Source organism: Canis lupus, chromosome 5 (assembly GCF_011100685.1).
Source record: "Canis lupus familiaris isolate Mischka breed German Shepherd chromosome 5, alternate assembly UU_Cfam_GSD_1.0, whole genome shotgun sequence".
NCBI classification, from domain to species: domain Eukaryota; kingdom Metazoa; phylum Chordata; class Mammalia; order Carnivora; family Canidae; genus Canis; species Canis lupus.
The window spans coordinates 47,182,295-47,199,916 of NC_049226.1; the positions used below are offsets into that span (position 1 = coordinate 47,182,295).

At 37.1% G+C, this 17,622-nt stretch overlaps 1 long non-coding RNA gene across 1 annotated transcript in view; it reads right to left on the reverse strand.

Annotated features, from left to right (window-relative positions):
- Window positions 1-201: 201 nt before the first annotated feature.
- LOC111096112 overlaps window positions 202-17,622 on the reverse strand; it is a 32,413-nt gene continuing 14,992 nt past the window's right edge. The window contains exons 3-4 of the long non-coding RNA XR_005358891.1: window positions 4,983-5,187; window positions 202-411 (exon numbers count right to left, since the gene is read on the reverse strand). This is a non-coding gene — a long non-coding RNA (uncharacterized LOC111096112). The remainder of the gene's footprint in view (window positions 412-4,982; window positions 5,188-17,622) is intronic.

Consider the following 17,622-nt stretch of genomic DNA (forward strand, 5'->3'; position numbering starts at 1 on the left):
GCTCCCCAGATCGAGAGAGAAAGCAAGGCAGAAACCACAATATCTTTTGTGACCTAGCCTCATCCTATGCTATCACTTCTGCTGAGTCTATTGGTCACACAGAACAACCCAATACAATGTAGGAGTGTACTATATAAGAATATGAATACCAGAAGGTGGGGATCGGTAGAGACCATCTTGGTGGCTGGCTACCCCAGTCCACTTTGTGGTCCCCTAGGATCCATGTTGCTCCTGCATACAAAATGTACTCACTTCCTCCTAAGGTTCCCAAAAGTCTCATTTCATTACACCATCACCTCAAAGTTCAGAATCTCATCATAGAAATCAAGTTCAGGTATAGATAAGACTTCTCAGATGTAGGTCCAAAAGTATAGCTCCTTAAGTGCAGTTCTTGATCTGAAGACCTGTGAACTAAACAGACAAATTATCTTCTTTTGCGCACACCCAACATGTAATGGAGGATAGCATAAGGTAACTGTTATACACTCTTATTCAAAAAGGTACAATAAGGGAATCACATAAGAGTTAGTGGTTGATAGCAATTCTGAAATCCAGTTATGCACAGGTTGGCATTCTGTGATTAGAGCTCAATGCCTGAGAATAAGTCTCCATGATCTTTTTTTTTTTTTTTTTGATTTATTTATTAATGAAAGACACAGAGAGAGAGAGAGAGGCAGAGACACAGGCAGAGGGAGAAGCAGGCTCCACTCAGGGAGCCCGACATGGGACTCCATCCCTGGACTCCAGGATCACACCCTGGGCCAAAGGCAGGTGCCAAACTGCTGAGCCACCCAGGGATCCCAAGTTTCCATGATCTTGTCTCCACCTTCTGGGTTATTTCTATCCTCCAAATTTTTCCTGTCTTGTGAAAGATGGCACATGTTTCCAGCTCAGTAGTTTTCTTAGTCAGCTTCTTGCTTGTGGAAGTTTGGAAGATCCAAATACCTCTTTTCATTTTGTACTGTTTATGTCCCTTTTTGTCCAATCTGGTGTTTTCTGCCAATATAATTCTCTTCTGCAAGTATGATTCCGCAGGTATCTCCTGTCATCCTTATAGCTATGTGTATTAATGAAAATCCCATTCCAGCTTCATGGGGGTGAAACTTGATTGATTTAATCCAGCTATGATTGTTTCATTCACCCTGCCAGAGACTAATAAAGACATGGTCAAGTGATACCATTTGTCCAGTGAGAAAGAAGGGGAACGTTGTTCTGCGTTTCTAGGAAGGGTTTTCTTTACTGACAAGGATCTCTGGGGAAGAAAGAGTTCCTTTTCTGCTATAGACATTGTTAGGTCTGCATATCATACTTGCAGTTGTCATCTTTTGGCCTTGAGGCTAGCAGAGGAAAAAGATGGAAAGCACTTAGGTTCTTTGTTGTAATTGAGCAACTGAATTAATCAATGCCAGAAAAGAAATTTTTCCTTTATTTTTAAACTAGTTGCCAATTGTAGTCATAAATTTATGTATTTATTTATGTATTTATTTATTTATAAATATTTTATTTATTTATTCATGAGAGATGCAGAAAGAGGCAGAGACAAAGGCAGAGGGAGAAGCAGGCTCCCTGCAGGGAGCATGGTGTGGGATTCAGTCCCAGGATCCTTTGATCACTGAGCCACCCAGATGCCCCAGGTGCCCCTGTTGTCATGAATTTAAAGTGAAACTCAGTCAGCATGATTGTATGTTTTTTTTTTGTTTATTTGTTTGTTTGTTTTTGGGGGGCTGATTGCTCAGGTGAAGGCTGGAGGAAAATGGTGGAGAATGAGACACAAACAGGGTTATGTGTTTATGTTTGCCAAGTACAGTATGGTATCATACAGTATCCAAGTACAGTATGGTATCATACAGTATCCATTGAAATTTATTACAATGGATATCTCTCTTTCTGCTTTCTTTGCCCTTCCCCCTTTCCTGTTTCCCCCTACCTCTTTCTTCTTTTCTTTCCCTTTCCCTTTTCCTTATCCTGTTTTTCCCTCCCCTTTCTTCCTCCTGTGGAGGTCATTTCTTTTCTGTCTTCTTTGAGCTACCACTTTTTTTTATACATTGTTCTATTCGATATCCATAACAACCCTGTCTAGTAGATACTGATTAATATTCCCATTTTTTAATTGATAGATTAGATTAAGCAACTTGCTCATGGTTGCTTGAACTAGAAAATAGTCAAGCATTCAGCTCAAGTCTATATGATTCCAAAGTCTATGTTTTAACCACTAAGCAGGAATGAAAGGAATTCTTATAAAAGAAAATTTACTAGCTCTTGGTATTAAACTAATGGGTTTCATATATCTACTTATATAGATATATGAACAGAAAACTGTGGTTAAGGCTTCTAATTCTTATGGGAGCCAATACTGTAAATTTAAAATAATCAATATAGAAGTGTTTATTTTCATTTAATACAAAGGAGATAAAACCCCGGAAGTTTAAAACAAGATCAAAATTCTAATTTTTTTAACTAGTTCCACCCTATTAAATTAGCTGGTTCCCCGGAGACCTGATTACTTTGCCACCCTTTAGGTAGCTAAATAGGAGTAAAATTTCAGCCTGAGACCGTCTCACTCACCCTTCACCTGTGAGGCTGCTCAAAGGGTGGCGACTACTTCTGATATTTATCCTTCTTTTTTTTTTTGTAGAATATTTTATGCCAAATCATGGCCTAGAGAGTTCTGTTGAAGCCTAAGGAAATGAATCTTTGTGTATTAGCTTAGATGACTTTACATTTAGTGTCCTGATTTTGCAGCTGTTTATAGAGAGTCATATTTAGTTTTGATATGTCTTTCCTTCTTAAGAATAGGAAATTGGTCTCAAAAAAGCCATGAAATGAGAGATGCCTGGATGGCTCAGTGGTTGAGTGTCTGCCTTTGGCTCAGGGCGTGATGCTGGGGTCTGGGATGGAGTCCTGCTTTGGGCTCCTTGCAGGAGCCTGCTTCTCCCTCTGCCTATGTCTCTCAGGAATAAATAAATAAAATCTTTAAAGAAAAAAGCCATGAAATTTGTGTCTCTGATAGTCTTATCAGTTTAACTTGTGAGATTACTTAGGAATTCAAATTTTTTTGAACACTCTGCCTTGGAGAGGAAAATGTTTTCTTTGTCCTCTGATTTGGATGTTGTTTAGAGAAAGTGATACTTAATTTTGGAGACCAACAGTCCTCTTGTCCTCTTATAGATCAGTATTGACAACTGACAAAAAGCTGTCATGCCCCCAGGGCATTTACAGTTTTTGAATATTCACCTCTATTTGTTTAAAAGACTTAGAGGAAAACAGCTATACTTACTCTTTTATTATGTTAATCTAATTTACATACCGACTGGAATTGTTTATATAGGGGATTTTGACTGTGGTATTGTTTGCCTAAGGAAGAAAACTTGGTAGCAATCTTGTCATTCAATATTTACAGTCTGCAAGCTGTATATATTTGGGGAATCTTTCTAAAATATTGCATGACAGGAAATTTCAATAAGCATGTTTAAATGAATTCTAAGGAAACAGACAGAAAGGAAATATGCCTCTCTGGTTCTGAAACATTTATCTCCCTGGGTGGAAAAGGGTAGGGGTAAGCCTTTGAATGATAGATAGTCCAAGAGAAAAATGCACATTAATCTGGGGTTTAATGTGTTCCCTAAATGTCTTAATTGCTTTTAAAGTCATGTAAATAAATAACATTCAAAGGATGTGAATTGATATCCTAAGAAATGACTTTCCTGATATAAGAGCTCCTATTTCAAATAATATTTATATGGCACTACAAATAATTTTCAGCTAAGAATTAAAATCTGTGATTGGGAAACCAGAATTTACCAACAGTTAGGTATGAACATTTTTTTGTTTTGTTTTGTTTTGCTTTTTTGTTTTACCATAAAGCTCATCCTTGCCATAGGTATTCACATATTATTTTACAAAGGAAGGAGGGATCAACACTCTTAGTGAGGGGATGGAGGACCATGGATTGCTAAATGTTAATGGTGATTACAGTACTTTAAGGCTAGAAGTTGAATCTAAAGATAAATTCAGCATATCCTTAGTTTTATTTATGAATACAACATTTTATGTCTTACAGAGAGAAGTTTTTTAAAAAAAGGTTTATTTTAAATGATCAATTTTCTGAATTAAAAGTGAGTATAGGGCAGCCCCGGTGGTGCAGCGGTTTAGCACCGCCTGCAGCCGGGGGTGTGATCCTGGAGACGGGGGATCGAGTCCGCGTCGGGCTCCCTGCATGGAGCCTGCTTCTCCCTCTGCCTGTGTCTCTGCTCCTCCCCCTGCTCCCCCCGTCTCTATGAATAAATAAATAAAATCTTTTTTTTTTTAAGTGAGTATATCTGGAGACCCTTGGGTTGCTCAGTGGTTGAGCGTCTGCCTTTGGATCAGGGTGTGATCCCAGTTTGGGGATCCAATCCCATGTCAGGCTCCCTGTGACGAGCCTTACTTCTCCCTCTGCCTATGTCTCTGCCTCTCTCTGTCTCTCATGAATAAATAAATAAAGTATTAAAAAATAAAGTGAGTATATCTGGTCATAATGCTTCTCCCCACTGTCCCCTCAGAGGCTTAAAATAAAAATCTATAAGCTGATTAACATTTTGGAGAAGTTTTAATATTGAACTTTATTTGATTTGTAAAACTCAGCTTATTTTCTTTTTTGCATTTCTTATTTTCTTTTTTGCACCTATGAGTTACCCTCTCCCTCTTACTCCTCTTGGACATGTGAAGGTTCTATGGTATTTATATCTTTGACTCATGATAGGAAATATAAGATTCAGTATATAAATACATGTAACAAGACACATACACATGTGAGACACACGTTTCATAAAACAAGATTCACACTATGTGTTGTACTATGATTTTTTTTCTTATTCTGGGAAAAAAAATGCTAGTCACGACCCACAAAATTGATTTCATGGCCCGCTAATGAGTTGCAACCAACAGTTTGATAAAACACTATCCAGACTCTAGAGAAATAACAGAATTGAACAAGCACATACTTTTTGACTTGATGGAATTCTGAAGCCAAGTGAAAACCTCCCTCCTTTCTTTATATCATCTTCCGTGTTTTTCTCTAAGCATTTATTTCCTCATGTTATATTCAGACCTGGGACTTCGCAAATTTGAAAGATGGAAAGCTGATTTTTGTCACTGCTAGCTTCGGAAGTAGAGAAGTTGCAGCCAGGAATTGTCTCACGGAATAACCTGCAAAGTAATGAAACAGCTATGACTTGGATATGACTATGAGATCCTGCTGGGGACACTTTAAGCCTATTATAGAGGTGGTCTTTATTAGAGATGTACTCACTTTTTGTGATAGATGAATCTATAGCCTTGATTTTTAAGCATGGTGAATGGCTATTTAAAAATAATTTCTTTTTGAAAAAATTTACAAATTTCCTAAAATCATAAATCCTTTCGTATTATAAGAAATAATACTAGAATGTAAACTACCAGAAAGCAGAGATTTTTGTCCATTTTATTCACTGATACATTCCCGATCTCTAGAACACTGCCTGATACAAGCTGGTGCCCATGAAATATTTGTTCAATAAATTTAAACATAGTAATTCCTAAAGAATTCCCCAACTGGGGCACACCTGTATTCACATAGCATGGACAGTTATACATAATGTTGCTGATCAGCATTCCTTATCACCTGTTGTAGAAGACTCTTTAGGCCAAGATGACATTTATTTAATCAAATTAATTAATTAATTAGACACAGAGCCAGCACAAGCAGGGGGGCATGGCAGACAAGGGGAGAGGGAGGCATAGGGAGAAGCAGGCTCCCTGTGGAGCAGGGAGCCCTTCCTGGCCAGATGTGGGGCTCAATCCCAGGACCCTGGGATCATGACCTGAGCCTTAAACTGACTGAGCCACCCAGAGGTACCCCCAGATGACATTTAAAAGACAACCTCAACGTAGTTTACGCATGTCAATTATACCTTAATAAAGTTGTTATAAAACCAAACAAAACAAAGCAAAAAATAACCTCATTAACATAGAAGTGTTGCTTTAAGTGAGGCAAATGATGCCAGGAAAAGAACAAATAACCAATGGGAGACCAAAGAAATTCTTATATGCATGATAATATCAAGCATTTATTGAGTGCTTAATAGCTAAGTAGGGAGGGAGAAATATTCAGTTCTTTGTCATTCAGTTCTTATATATCTAAGAAGTTGACACTAATTTTAGTCCTTTTTCTTCTTGAAGAAATTGAGATTTAAAGGATTTAAGTAAATTGCTCAAGCCTGCACAGGTCATAAGAAGTAACTGGAATTTGAACTAACTTTACAGTATTTGAAGTTGAAGCTTATTAAGACACTGAAGTCAATGTATACACTTCAGTTTTATTTTATTTACTTGTTTATTTATTTATTAAGTAGTTTCCCTGCCCAACATGAGGTTTGACCTCATGACCCTCAGGCTGATTTGCATGCTCTACCCACGGAGCTAGCCAGGCGCCTCTGTATACTTTATTTTAAATTCATTTAATTGGCATTTTTCATTATTCAATAAAACAAATGAATTGATACCCTGCTATATACCAGGTATTAGGTCTACATTGATAACTGCATAGATGTAGTTCTTGCTCTCATGTCATAGGATCTGATGGAGCAGACAAATAATAGACAAGCTAAGAAACAAAAAATACAAAATGTGATAAAGGAAGAAATAGTGTTCAGTAGGGAATAATAGCTGGTAAGCCTAGGGTGACTTATTTTAAGGTAGAAATGCCTAATGGGTCTTTTAAGATAAGATTTGAATAATGAACCAGTCTAAGAGCATGAGGTAGTTGGTAGATAGAAAGGAGAATGGCAACACTGTGTTCCAGGTAGCAGAATGGCCCAAGGCAAAAGCCTCAAGGCAAAAAAAGAGCTTGGATGGTTGGACAGGAACTTTGCATGGCAGAGGAACAGGGAATGCGGTTGGAGAGGTAGGCCTGAGGCCAGATCATACAGATCATACATCATTGTTAGCCACGGAAAGGAGTTTGAATCCTGTTACATATGCAAAAGATAGCCATTTGCAGATCAGTCCTTCTGATAACACTGCCAATACTTGGTAAACCCAGTGCTTCAGATGAAATTTCTGTTTCTAATTCATTAGCATGTATAACATTAACTATTTTGTAGCGCTGTACTGTTATCCAGCCCTCTAATACCTTTTCAAGAGTGCATGTATTTTCTTTGGTAATTTCCCATGTGGAAATGCGCATTTTATTTTTATTCCTGTACTATCTGTCCCTTTTTTTTTTTTTTTTTATCTGTCCCTTTATTGAAGTCTTACTATCTACTATGGATCCTAACCTGATGAACTTGCAGACTAATAGCAGAATTTAAATACGTAAAATATTACATTATAGAATAAAATATGTTAAGTGGGATAAAAGATACCAATAAAGTACTCCTGGGAATTTAGAAGAGAGATTCCTTTTAGCCCTGAGGGATTAAGGAGAAGGGGGTGGGAGGATTAAGAGAGCCTTCCTGAAGGAGGTAGCATTTGCTCATGGTTTTGAAAGGATAAGTAGGATTTAAACATTAGGAGGTTGAGAAAAGGCAAAAATCTTATCTAAAAATTCCAAGTATAGGGATCCCTGGGTGGCGCAGCGGTTTGGCGCCTGCCTTTGGCCCAGGGCGCGATCCTGGAGACCCGGGATCGAGTCCCACATCAGGCTCCCGGTGCATGGAGCCTGCTTCTCCCTCTGCCTATGTCTCTGCCTCTCTCTCTCTCTGTGACTATCATAAATAAATAAAAATTAAAAAAAAAAAAGATTTAAAAATTCCAAGTATAAATGAGTGCATGTGTGTTTAGTGTGGTCCTTACTGCACTGTGGATCCTCAATTTGATATGATTGTCACCAGACCCTTGGGAGACATCCAGGACTAAAATAGTTTGGATGTGTTATGCCGTAGGATTGAAGTTCATAGCACTCTGCAGGAAATTATCTGTAGTTCTAGCCAGGGCTGTTTGTCTTGACTTTCTCAGCTACTTAAATTTATTAACAAATAATATGAAGACCTAAAGAATTAGAAAGGTAGTTTTAAAAGAGCATTGCATGGGACAAAGAATCCAATCTTTTTCTCTTGCTATCTTAATGAGTGATCTTCTTCTTCTTCTTCTTTTTTTTTTTTTTTTGAGTGATCTTATTTCTAAAACTATTTCTGTTTCTCTGTCTATAAAAGGGAAAATGATAATTCTGTCCACTATCGTCTACCTATTAAGATACTGATAACTAGGGGATCCCCGGGTGGCTCAGTGGTTTGGCACCTGCCTTTGGCCTGGGGTGTGATCCTGGAGTCCCTGGATCTAGTCCCACGATCAAATCCCACGTCAGGCACCCTGCATGGAGACTGCTTCTCCCTCTGCCTGAGTCTCTGCCTCTCTCTCTGAGGGTCTCTCATGAATAAATAAAATCTTGAAAAAAAATTAAAAAAGAAAAAGATACTGATAACTATGAACAGTGATGAAAAAAAAGCTCAGAAGAAAGATGCTGCATAAATAAAACAAAAATAGCAATTAATTAATTAGCAACTATTATGCAAAATGATGTTATTTAAACTCTTTTAGGTGGAAAGAACCATGTGGGTATTTGAAATTTCCCTCCTTTATTTTTTTAAACAAGATATCTCAGTTTGAAAGTTAAAAGATGATTGGAGGTATTTAAATTTGTTGTTAACTGTGGTCAATTCACAAGGCTGTGTAAGCAGGGAGTTTATAAGTCTGTCTGTCTTTACTGAGTGGGGAGGAAGGGGGCGGGTGGGTGGTGATGGTGTCCTTTGTTAAAATCTGGAAGTGAAAAGCTAAAGCCTACACCAATGTAAAAAGCAGCTTTCACAGTAACTTCAGGATGCACTTATATCAACTACAGTTAAAACATAAACAGTATTTGGAGTGAGGTTCAAGATGCCATGAAGACAGGTTTCTTAGAAAGGAGGAGTTTCTTAGAAAGCTAAGGTGCAATATTGGTATATTTTATTCTGAGTGACTTTACTGTATGATATAACTTGAAAAAAAAATCTTAATTTGAAGCATGGTAAAGTACATTGTGGTGAAGCATTTGCTATATCCACCAATGTCCCGGTTCTCTCAAGCTTGATATATTTAAATAATTGTGATTACTATCTGAAGATTATTCTTTCTGATCATAATTTAAAGATTCTGGTTTTAAACATTAAGAAGAAAAAAAAAAAAATAAACATTAAGAAGACAAAAGAAAACTAGGACTTTTAGTTATTTAATAAAGCTGTTTCCTAGAGAACTAAAAAAAAACTCAATACATTCTAACCTTATAAAAAAAAAAAAAAAAAAAAAAAAAAAAAAATACATTCTAACCTTATAAAATCAGAGCAATACCATCAACTATATATTAGTTTTATATATTGCTTAATCACTTAAAATATCTTCTTCAAAGAAAATATTTTGAAAGAAATCTTGGCTTTTACATGACAATTGAGAAGTAAACCTTATTCCCAAACCAGGATTTCTAGAGGTTATGTTCTAATATGTAAAATATATAGAGGTTTAAAACAATATATATTGAAAATACTTCTCTTTTGTCTTTTATACCAAAATTTTAACATTTATCAATATCAAACCAGTTTGAATATGGACTGATGTTATGGGAATGGAAAAATAAACATTCTTGGAGATAGCATACCAAAAAGAGGGTTAGGTTTGTACATAACAATTATACTTAAGTACTTACGGCCAGCTATAGGATAAAACATTAATGATATCAATTATGTTTTAAAAACTTAAAAAAAAAAACTTTAAATATATTTCTCTATAGAATAACAAACCTTCTATTACCCTATATATATGTGCATGTATGAGTATGTGTATGTACATATTTTAAATCTTGCTTATTATTTTGGGCCAAATAGATCCTTAAAATGGATACAATAATAGCTGATAATAAACAGCTGTTGGTAATGTTTTTTGGATCATTGTAAATAATGAATATTGTAATTTAAATGCTTTGTTTTTTTTCTTTTACCTCTACCTTTTAGTTATGGCATTATGCATCATCTCCAAGTTCTCTTCTTTTTTTTTAGATTTTTAAAAATTTATTTATTCATGAGAGACACAGAGAGAGAGAGAGGCAGAGACATAGAAAGAAAAGTGGGCTCCTCACAGGGAGCCCGATGTGGGAACTCAATCCCTGGATCTGGGTTCTCGCCCTGAGCCAAAGGCAGACGCTAAACCGTTGAACCACCCAGGAGTCCCCTCCAAGTTCTCTTCTATGAAATACTCCAAAGTAATAATGAAATATTGATATACAATTAATGAGATATGTTATAGATAACCATAAGAAGAACATCAGTCCCATTACTTTAGAATCACATCTAAACTTTGATTCATAATTTGTACTGGCTTGATTATCCATTTTTCTATGTCACTTTTGGAGATTGTCTAAAATAAAAGCCCGTTTAAAATATTGACATTTCTCATCCTTAGGGATGATCAAAAGAATGTGCTTTAGTCTGCAAAGGACTTTCCAAACAGGATTCTAAAAATGTTTTGACTGTTTGAAAATAAACATGTAACCTCCCATAATGATCTCTCAGAAAGACAGCATTCATCTGAAAAGAGAAGAATAACTTTAAGTAACACTGCTTTCCTAGCTTTCTAGTTCTGAAATATTTTCCGTATAAATATAATGCATGTTACCGAAATTTAAGTATGTATCCCCTGCCCAAGTTCTGTGAACAGTTGTGTTCTTTCAGCCACTGAACTCAGAATAACTGAACTCTGGCCATCTGCTCTCATCCTCAGAGCTCTTTTTTTTTTTTTAATTTTTAAAGATTTTATTTATTTATTCATGATAGAGAGAGGCAGAGACATAGGCAGAGGGAGAAACAGGCTCCTCACAGGGAGCCCAATGCAGGGCTCCATCCCAGAACCCTGGGATCAGGCCCTGAGCCAAAGACAGAGGCTCAACTGCTGAGCCACCCAGGCGTCCCATCCTCAGAGCTCTTTATCTGCTCTCCTGAATTGGGTGCATTTTGCAATGGTAGTGTTTCTCTGCCATTTATCTTGTGTTCCAGCAAATCCATAATGACTGACAAAGGATACACATGAATAGTACTTTGTAATGAAGTAACAAAAGAAGGGTGTCATCCTGGCTGTTAAAATACATTTTAAGGGGCGCCTGGGTGGCTCAGTGGTTGAGCATCTGCCTTTGGCTCAGGTTGTGATTTCTGGGTCCTGGGATCCAGTCATGTCAGACTCCTCACAGGGAGCCTGCTTCTCCCTCTGCCTGTGTCTCGGGCCTCTCTATGTCCCTTGTGAGTAATTAAATAAAATCTTTAAAAAATATACATTTTAAGGCAACTTGAGGTGTCTTCAAGTGAAGGGTGGAGGATATAGGAACAGCCAGGAAGCATTTAAGGATTGGTGGAGCCTTTGACTATCATAAAAGGCCTTATAAACATCCCTGAAACCTTTCAGGATTGACATAGTTTTAGGAAAGGTAGCAGAAGATAACTGCTGCTACCTAAGGGATGTAGTGACTAGGGGATTTGAAGAGAACAATTGATGACTTACAAAGCAACTCCACAGGGGCTATGCTAAAACAACTACATATAGACTGATTTAGTTTGCACACCTATTTCAGGAATGCAACCCACCCCCCTTTCCAATACTAAACAGGATATTCATGCAATTAACCTTCACTCTGGCACAAAAACCTAATAGTCTGTGATATGGTGTGGGGAAGGTACCCAGATTTGCTGTTTTTCTCAACATCAAGGAGAAAAATACTGTTCTTTCTTTTGCTTTGGTTACTTAAAATTGTAGTCGTCTAAATAGAGGAAGGCCTCACTACGGTGGATGAAACTTTCTGAGAGAATAGGAATTGTACAATACCTCCAGGACCTTTGTTTTTTTGTTTGCTCCCAATTTCTGTGAGGTTATTGCAGTTAATACTTGCTGGGTTAAGCGAATTTGTAGGTTATATTTTATAGTAAAGTAAAATAACCTTACAAATTGTACATATAATGTAAGCTTGAAAAAATTCATGCAAAGAAACTTCAGTTTAAAGTTTTCCTAATGGGAGCACCTGGGTGGTTCAGTGGTTGAGCATCTGCCTTTGACTCAGGTTGTGATCCCAGGGTCCTGGGATCGAGTCCCACATCGGGCTCCCTATAGGGAGCCTGCTTCTCCCTCTGCCTATGTCTCTGTCTTTCTGTGTATCTCATGAATAAATAAATAAAATCTTAATAAAAATTTCCTAATGATAAAATGATAGAGCTGACATTTCTCCCCTACTTGTAGAGGTCTTCCTTAGCCACATTACAAGATAAAAATAATGATGACCTAATTAGAACTTTTCTCTAGCACTTTACAAAATAAAAACTACAGTGATGATCTAATTAGAGCTGACAAGAAATTGGGCAAAAAACTTTAAATTATCAAGAAAAAGTTTTTGAAATATGGATATATATATTCTTGTTAATGATAAACCTCATCTTAAGTGTGTATTACTCTTTCAGATAAATAATTGAAAAATCTTTATAGAGTACTTTTCATAAACCAGGCACTGTTTTAGGTGCTGGGGGTATATTAGTGAAACAGATAAAGATGATTATTTTAATGGAGATTACTTTCTATCAAGGCAATAAAAGAGGTAACAATTTTGTATATTACCTTAGAAGGCAATAAATGTTTAAGGCAAAACAAAACAAAAGGAGGAACAAGGGAAAGGGACCAGGAGTGCTAGGAGTGGGACAATTGGTACACTTTTAAATAGTTGTCAGGGTAAACCTGAAAGGTGGTGACATCTGAGCAGATTTGAAGGAGATACCCAGTTTGCATACTGTCTTCCTGAGATATCTGCATCCATTTATTCTTTAAATTGGGGTTTATTGGGATGCCTGGGTGGCTCAATGGTTGAGCATCTGCCTTTGGCTGAGGTCGTGATTCTGGGGCCCTGGGATTTAATTTAAATTTAATAATTTTAAAAAATAAGATTTTATTTATTTACTCATGAGAGACACAGAGAAAGAGAGGCAGAGACATAGGCAGAGGGAGAAGCAGGTTCCATGCAGGAATCCCAATGTGGGACTCAGTCCCGGGACCCCAGGATCACACCCTGAGCCAAAGGCAGATGCTCAACCGCTGAGCCACCCAGGTGTCCCCAAATGAATAAAATCTTAAAAAAAATAAATTGGAGTTTATTTATAGTTATTGAAGATAATATAATACTGCTAGACCCATTCTATATACTAGTTTGAATAGCTATATGGAAAAAAGGAAGATAAACATTAAATACCTACTGAGGCTAGGTACTGATTACATTATTTTGTGTGATCCTGTAAGGTTAATGTCATCAGGGCTATCTTATACCAATGCTTAGGGATACCAAGTATCTTGTTTACAATCACGTAGCTAACTAGGTAATAGAACTGGTGCTGTATATCTAAATCCAAATCTCATTCTCTTTTACATTGCCAGGGCCTGCAAAAAGTTGGGTCAGTTAATCATAGCTCCTAGGAGAGTTGTGTTGAGAAAGATTCTGAGGCCAAATAGAGCATCTGATGGAAATACTTATATCAATATAAACACGAGAGTGGGGTGTGGTATCGTGTATACTTACCTCTAAGCTGTCATGCTAGTTTTTGAGATACTCATCTCAAAATTGTTGAAAGACAATTTAGATACAATGATGTAGTTTGTAGCAGTATTTTGAAAGGATCAAAAAGGATATTTCTTTTGCCAATCATATTATTCTTTCTAAAATATGTCACCTCCCTAATAATCTTCTGTGTTCCACTTCTTTCCCTTTTTTATTTATTCATTTATTTATTTATGTTCCACTTCTTTCCTATGAATAAACTACTATTAACATGGCCTCAACCTACCTTCCCATAATCCTGCTTCTTTGACCTTTTCTTCTTTTCCCCCCTTTTTTCTTTTTAAAAAAAAGATCTGGGAAGCCCCGGTGGCTCAGTGGTTTGGTGCCTGGTGCCGCCTGCCTTCAGCCCAGGTTGTGATCCTGGAGACCCGGGATCGAGTTCCGCATCTGGCTCCCTGCATGGAGCCTGCTTCTCCCTCTGCCTGTGTCTCTGCCTCTCTCTCTCTCTCTCTCTCTCTCTCTCTCTCGTGCTCTGTGTCTCTCATGAATAAGGAAAGTCTTAAAAAAAAATCTTATTTATTTATTGAGAGAGAGAGCAGAGAGTGCAAATACATGAGCAGGGGTGGGGGATGCAGAGGGAGAGGGAGAAGCAGACTCCTCACTGAGTCTGGAAGCTGATATGGGGCTTGATCTCAGGACCCTGGGATCATGATGTGAGCCTAAGGCAGATGCTCAACTCGACTGAGCCACCCAGGTGCCCCATTTGCTCTTTTTCTCGTCCATGTGATTTTCTCTGTCTTGCATGCTTACACAGCCCAATAAAATTACCCTTATTTCAAATTACAGCTTCCTAGTGAAGTAGAATGCTCTATTCCTAGGAATGTCTACATAGAGAGGTTGAATATCAGATACAATATAGAAGGAATAACTATTACAGGGAATGAATTTTAAAAATTTAAAAATTTTTATTATTTTTTAAATATTTTGTTTATTTATTCATGAGAGACACACACAGAGAGAGGCAGAGACATAGGCAGAGGGAGAAGCAGGCTCCATGCAGGAAGCCCAATGTGGGACTCGATCCTGGGATTCTGGGATCACATCCCAGCCAAAGGCAGACGCTCAACTGCTGAACCACCCAGATGTCCCAATTTTTTAAATTTTAATTTAAACTTTTAATAGAGGTGGTATAATTATTAGATAATTGTTCATGGTTATTATTAAAGACCAGTCATGGAGTTAACAGTTAACTGTGCACTACCTACTAATTTTATGTTCTGGGGAGAATTACTTAAACTCTCTGAAATTTCAGTTTCTTCATCTCAGAAGCTTCAGATTCCTGGATATTTTTTAGAATTTGCTTTGTAATATAATACCTGGTATTGTTGTTGTTTTGGTTCAATGTTCCAGTTTAATGTGATTATTGATAATTGTTAGGTTTCAATTTGCCATTTCCCATTTGTGCAACCTTTCTTTGTTCGCCCTTTCCCTCTTTTTTGAATTCTTTTTTAAAATTAAAATTTATTTTTTTTTTAAAGTAGGATGTATATCCAAGGTTGGGCTTGAACTCATGACCCTGAAATTAAGAGTTCCATACTTGGGCATTTGGGTGGCTCAGTGGTTGAGCATCTGCCTTTGGCTCAGGTCATGATCCTGAGGTCCTGGGATCAAGTCTAACATCAGGCTCCCTGCAAGGAGCCTGCTTTTCCCCTCTGCTTATGTCTCTACCTCTCTGTGTCTCTCCTGAGTAAATAAATAAAATCTTAAAAAAAAAAAAAAAAAGAAAGAGTTGCATGCTCTACTGACTGAGCCAGCCAACCAGCCCTTTTCTTCTTTTGGGTTGAGTACTTTTTATGATTCAGTTGTATATGCTTTGTTGGCTATTAGTTATAACTCTTTTTTGTTATTTTCGTATTTGATTTAAAGTTTATACTATTCATCTTTATCACACTTTACATTCAAGTGACATTTTACTACATATACAATTTAAGCACTTTATTATAGTATATTTTGGCTTCTCTCTTCTCAGCCTTTGTGTTGTTGTTATACTGTGTTGTGTTTTAATTTTTCGAAATACATATCTCATACCACACTGTTATCTGTTATTATTTTTGTTTATATTTTAATGAGATTTAAATAAGACAAAAACTCATATATTTACTCATATAGTTACCATTTCTGCTGCTCTTTACTTTTTTGAGTAGGCCCATATTTTTTATCTGGTATCATTTTCCTTCTCCCTAAAAGACATTCCTTTTTTTTTTTTTTTTTTTTTTAATAGATTTTATTTAGGGACGCCTGGGTGGCTCTCCGGTAACTGACTTCCGCTCAGGGCATAATTCTGGAGTTCCGGAATCGAGGCCTGCATCAGGCTCCATGCATGGAGTCTGCTTCTCCCTCTGCCTATGTCTCTGCCTCTGTCTTTCTGTGTCTCTCACGAATAGATAAATAAAATCTTTTTTTTTTAGATAAATAAAATCTTAAAAAAAATAAAAAAAGATTTTATTTATTTGAGAGAGTGTGCAGAAGGTGGGGGGCTGGGGGAGAAGGATAAGCAGCTCCCAGCTGAATGCAGAGGCTAACGCAGGGCTCAACCCCAGGACCTGGAGATCATGATCCTGGTTGAAGTCAGATGCTCAACCGACTAAGCCATCCAGAGGCCCCTAAAACACATTTAAAAACATTTATTTATTTATTCATGAGAGGCAGAGACAGAGGCCGAAGCAGGCTCCATGCAGGGAGTCCGATGCAGGACTCCATCGGATCTGGGGTCTCCAGGGTCACGCCCTGGGCTGAAGGCAGTGCTAAACCGCTGAGCCACCCAGGCTGCCCCTAAAATACATTTCTTAATACTTCTTGTAGTGCAAGTTTGCTGGCAATGAATTCGTTCAGCTTTTGTATGTTTAGAAAAGTCTTTATTTCATCTTGATTTTTAAAAAATAGCTTTATTGAGATATAATTCACATCAATACAATTCACTTACATAATGTGTACAATTCAGCTGTTTTTAGGATGTTCACAGTTATGTGCAACTATTACTACAGTCAGTTTTAGAATATTTTAATCACCTGAGGAAGAAACAATATTCCTTAGCTATTACTCCATCCCCTATCTCTCCCATTCCCAAGCCCTAAGTAAGCACAGATTACTTTCTGTCTCTATAAATTTCCTTGTTTTAGACTTTCATATGAGTGGAATTGTGTGTAGTATATAGTCTTTTGTACCTTTTTTCACTTAGCATAATATTTTCAAGGTTTACCTTTTTGTAGCATGTATTAGTACTTCATTCTTTTTTGTAGCAGAATAAAATTCCATTGTATAGATATACTACATTTTGTTTATCCATTCATCCACTGGTGGAAATTTGATTTTTTCCCCATCTTTTGGGTATTATGAATATCTTTCTTTCTTTAAGATATTTTTCTATTAAATTTAGAGAGTGTACAAGGAGAGGGGTGGGGCAGGGAGAGATTTTTTTTTTTTTTGTAAGATTTTATTTATTTGAGACAGAGAGAGCACCAGCCCTGAGTAGGGGTGGAGGAAGAAGCAAACTCCCTGCTGAGCAGGGAGCCCAATGCAGCACTGGATGCCAGGACCCTGGGATCATGACCTAAGTCAAAGGCAGATGCTTAACAGACTGAGCCACCCAGGCACCTTCTTCCTTTATTCTGAAAGATATTTTCCCTGGATATAGAATTATAATTGGGCAATTTTATTCTTTCAGTACTTTTTAGATATTGTTCTACTGACTTCTTGCTTGCATTTGTCCTGATTAGAAGGGTGCTGTAATTTTTATCTTCATTCTTTCTAAGTAATGTGACTTTTTTCATAGCTGCTTTTAAGATTTTCTGTTTATTAATAAGTTTAAGTAATTTATTAAACTGTGTCTTGGCGTAGTTTGTTTTTAGATACTTGGGGTTTGTGAAATTCTTGAATATGTAGGTTTGTTTGTTTATTAAGTAGGCTCCATGCCCAGCTCAGAGCTTGAACTCAAGACCCTGAGATCAAGATCTAAACTAAAAGCAAAAGTTGGATGCTTAATTGACTAAGGCACCCAA